Source organism: Rhea americana, unplaced genomic scaffold (assembly GCF_003343005.1).
Source record: "Rhea americana isolate MKP2758 unplaced genomic scaffold, rheAme1 scaffold_83, whole genome shotgun sequence".
Taxonomy (NCBI): Eukaryota; Metazoa; Chordata; class Aves; order Rheiformes; family Rheidae; genus Rhea; species Rhea americana.
In genome coordinates this window covers 728,322-733,497 of record NW_028187012.1, presented here as the reverse complement: position 1 = coordinate 733,497, position 5,176 = coordinate 728,322, and positions in this window count along the sequence as shown.

Below are 5,176 nucleotides of genomic sequence, written 5' to 3'. Positions count from 1 at the left end.
AAAAAAAAAAAAAAAAAAAAAAAAAAAAAATCACAGGACAAATACATTATTCTTTGGTAATCCTCTATTGTTACCTATTAAGAGGAGTTTTTCTCTTATTTTTGCAGTTGAGGAGAACAACCAGAGTCGCACGGAAGCCTTAGCTGACGCAGTTGGCCCATCTCGCCTGGAGCTTGGTCTGTGACAGTGGCCAGCAGTAGACCCTCAGGGAAGCGATTAGGTACAGGATAAGTACACAGAGGTGTTTCCGCAGAGTATTCCAATGCTGTTTCACTTTGCGTGGAATCAAATTACAGAAAATGATAGAAGGGGAAAAGGTAATAATAGCAGCAAAGCTCCTAGGTGTATTCCTTCAGGCATTGCTCAAAAAGCAGGTTTTGGATGCGGGGGTTGTTCTATAGACGCTCCTTTACCTTCAAATAACTGGTAGAAAACTGAGCATTTTTTTGATGGGTTACTATTTAGCAGATCAACTTTTTGATCCATGTCACATTGAGCAGTACAAGAGGGGAAATGAAGGTAGAGGATGGATAACAGACAGCAGTGAGTGATGAAGCAAGAGGTTGAACACTTGCTTTTCTTTAGTCCTAACACTAATCCAACCTTCTTACTTTCATTAATTCAAGTAAACTTCAAACCAATAAATGTTCTAATGGGAGGGCTACCCTGATGGTCAAAGAGCAATTTCAGAACCAGAAATGTGTCAAGGGAAGTGTGAAAGATGTGTTCTTGCATTTAATAAGTTTGAGTCTTTAAAATCAGCAACCATCTTCCATCTAGCAATTACAGTAGATCAGAAAGACATGGTTTAGAAAGGCTGATCATTTCCAAATTGGGTAATCTAGATCTTTTTTTCTGTGTGAATTATTAGTTGCATCACTAAGAACTGTTTTAGGGCATGAGTGGGGAGAGAAGGAATAGGACATCTCTTGACCCCAGTATTTTAAACTAATTTTGCAAAGCATTTACTTTTCAACTAATTCATACTGAGAAAGAAGGTTCATGATTCATTACCTATTTAGTGGAAATAGCTTTTAGTGCAAGCTGACTTTCTTCTCACCTTGCGTCTGCTTCAGAATTCAGCCACGTGTGCATATTGGCATGGTAGCAAGCCACAAGTGCTGGAAGGATTCAGAGCTACGTTTTGTCCTGCATGCCAGGTCCAGCACATAAGGTTATAATTAAGTTATTAAGTTACTCATTACTTTTTTCCATGGAAGGAGCCCTCATCTATCTATCTGTAGATTGTGTGAGGAGTTGGTTTTTAATTTTGTACTTGACAGCACATTAGAATGATTTCCCTTTAATCTCCCACTAAGCACTGCTAAAATGCCTACTCAGTGGAAAATTACCTTATCAATACCATTAAGTAAGAACAGCAGTTGAAGAGCCCTTTATTATATAGCCCAACCTCCAGGCTACCTGCATTGCCAAAGACTAATAAACGCTTGTTAGAAAGCTTAATATGGAATATTATACTTTCAAAACAGGATGCACTTCCTGCATCGTCATGCATCATGACTTGAGCTTGTTGTTTGTGATAGAAAGCCTAGGGAAGGCTAACGTGATCTTTTCAACGTTAAGAATGTTAAGCTGTATCCAAATCAACTCAGTACAGAGGCTGACAAGGCAAGCAAGTCACATACCCAACAGGAGTATATTGGCACAGGCTCCACCCATGATAACTGGGGAAAAAGAGCAGGTCTGAACTGAATTCACAGAGGCCAGCAACTACCAAGCCTAGTCAGCTGGAGACTTACTTRGAGGGCACTAATTTTGAGGATGCTCTTCTCAAGGACCTAATTTCTTTCTSAGTTTTTCATCACAGATACCTACTTGGTAAACAGACATCCAACTTRAGGTGGTTACTCCTTCCCATCAAGGATTGTAGTGGTGAAAAGGGTTTGGACCTTCCAGGGAGGGAAGTTTTTGGCATCAATCCTGCCCTGTATTGGGCGATGAAGAGGGAAGTGTTCTATACAAAGTGGGTGTGCATTCAATAGGGGATATCTGGAATATTTTTCTACTCTTAGTATTATAAGCACAAGCTTAGGGAAGGCTTCACTAACATACAACTGCTTTGAATTCCTGCTCAGGCTCCTTGCTACAGTGCTGCAGCCTGACCACTTGCATGTATATTTTAATGGAGATGATGACAGATACACGGAAGATAGTTATAGAAAAGCTTCTGATTATTATACCAATTCTGTTGGGATACTCTGAGAGCACTTACCTAATCAGTTCCCTCTTGGGACCATCCTCTTTGAGGGTCCTACCACAGCAGGTATAGATGAGGGCTCCTAACCACGTTTCCATAAGGATGAAGGACTAGTTACCTAAATCTTCTGAGAGTTAATCCAAACTGAGCAGGCACAGTATCGCTGGCCAATTTGGCTAAACAGAAATTTGAGGGTCAGTAAGAGCCAGTAGGAGGAAGAAACAGAAAGTCTAAAAACCAGCTAATTCTGCCTACATTTTAGACAGGAATAGTTTTAGGCACATCACCTTGTAGAAGCTCAGAAAATAAACTGTTAGGAGTGCTAGTCCTTTTATATAACTGTAAAGTTGATCTTCCTGACTAGATTGTTATTTAATATCCAAAAAGAATATTGATAAACAGGGAATAACCTGCCATATATCTTGTTTAGGCTATTAGCTAAGCAAAAGGCTATCATAAAGCTCCGCAAAATCAGACTACGTTGATTTTATAACCCCAGACTGCAGAAAGCTTTTGTAAAGTCTCGTTATATGCAGTAACATTTAGCTATAAAGTTTCACTGAGTTCACACAATATACATAAAAAAGTGTCAAATGAGATTAGCCCATTTGCTTAGYTGGCATGTCAAAGACTCAGCTATTCTCACCAAGAAAACTGAAAGCAGGTGCTGGCAAAACCCCTTTCAAATGAGGATATTCCTCTACTGTTTATAAAAGCACACGCTCAGGCACTGAGCACAAAAGAAACTGTTTGCTCAGCTCTCTGTATAAATAGCCAGYTTTTTCATCATCTGTATTGCACGTCTCAGGAGTGACACCTTGCTAGCAGCTGCAGCTGAGCTGTCCCAGCAATAGCCATGAAAGGCCAGGCTGGCACCAGCCTGGAGCTCTGTTTAGTGTTTAGCAACTGACTGTCAGCCGGAAGCTTAGAAACRAGAGCACAGGAGCACAGGTGTCGTGGGATGGGGAGAGCAGGGATGGTAATAAAAATCAAACAGATACACACACCCCGTTGACTTTTCTGCAAAYGCTGATAGGATGTTACTGCAGTTCATGCTCTCATGCTCTGCTTCCTTCTTACCAGCAGTAGCACAAACCTGAATCCCCTAGACACTCCGCTTGTTGGATATTCTCAGCATGCACTGTAGAAAAGTCAGGTCTTATCTACAGCACGCATTCACACAACCAGAGTGTCTTGGCAGTTACTTCAAAAATATTTTCTTCTTACGAGATGGAGAATATCAAGCAGCTGTTTTATTTTCTTAGAACAGGAACTCAAGTTAACTGAAGACACTTGGACTAAGCCTGTTGAGAAGAAAATTTGAGGTCAGCAACTGCACAGAGGCAGGGAAAAAAAAAAGCATCACTGATGTGCCCGTGTTTCCCTCCGTAAGCCTGCAGTTTGAAAGTGTCTTGCCAGAACCCAGCAGTACAGGATGCTTCACAGCTGATGGAGCCCAATCCTTGTCTTTTCCAGCTTACAAACTGTTAGGGACAACAGACAGATACAATTAAAGACTTTTTGGTCAGCTTTCATGACAATCTGTAYAGCAAATTATTAGTTATTAATATTGTGTGCGCTAAATACTCGGAGTAGGTTGACTTCCCTGAAGCTGCACCTCTTTCCTCTTATTGCAGTGCAACTAGTAGTTCCTCCTTGCAGACCAACAAGACTCCTCCTGTGGCCTTTCTTTGTATCAGCTCAAAGGCAGGGAGAAGCCTTCAACTCCTTGCCTCTCTCTTCTGCTCAGAAAGGGCAGCTTTTCCTTGCTCATCATTGCTGTTGTTACTTCCCTCCCTCCAAAGAGGGCTAGAGCAAACTCTTAGGCTCAAACCACACTTTTAAACTTTACCCCCACAAGGTCTCTATCTCCCAGTTTGGGAGAGGCATCATATATTGCCTGCCAATTTTCTGAATAGCATTAAATCATTGAGGCCATCCTCATTCATCTTCTAAGAAAATGARGAAGTTATGAAGCAAGGCTGAGAAAATGTGGCCATGTGAAATGAGCTCTGAGGTGAACACACAGGCACAAACTGCAACAGCCACACAGCAATAATCTGTAATCGTGGGCAATTTGCTTCTCCTTTTGAAAAGACTGCTTCACCTTTGTCCAAACTCAGGGCCCTCGGCAGGCTGCCACGCAGGCTAAAGGGGACTCGCCCACCTTGCATTACCCAATTGCTCCTGCTGTTACTCTGTTCACTTAGGGCTAATGACAGGGGTTCAGCCTTTCCTTCCTAAAGTACCTGCCAAATATCTCTCCACTTTTTTTTCTTTTTTCTTTTTCTTTTTTTTTTTTAATAGCAAAGCACAATCCTCACTGATRTAATGGAGTAATAGGCCAATTCAGTTCAGCTGGTAGGTATAACAAAGATGCCTTGAAGTTCCCTTGACAGAGAGGACACGTGTCTTCAGCTTTTAAAGTACCATTGGAAAAGCATACATATTTCTGTTATTAAAAGAAATACTAAAAGGAGGGAAATGGAAGAGGAGGAAGAGGTAAAAATCCAGAAAGTTGTATAAGCTATGGAATTAATAGAAGACAATGAGGGCAAAGTAAGGAGTAAAGGAAAACACAGCTTTTTTTCAATTGTTTTCTTGGAAAAACTTGATTATTCTAGTAATCCCAAACTGGCTGAGGAAGGAAGGACAGAAGCTGTAGGGAGAACTGTCAAGTCTGCCTGAGTTTGTAGGAAGTGTGAATAACTCTGGGGGCCAAACTTGCTCCTACTGTTCTGTCTCCTCAGTCTGGGAAGGTCTAGAGTATAGCTRGGTAAAAGGAAGCATTAGCAGAAATTGTTCCTGCCTGCTGAGCAGTCAAGTTTGGACTGTGAGATATGAGCCTGCTCAGCTCATGAATATCACATTCACTAAAACAGGTGAATGGAATTGGGTTGACCTAAATTATAGTACTTCCAAGTCACTTTTTTTTTTTAAAAAAAAGTTTATTTAAAA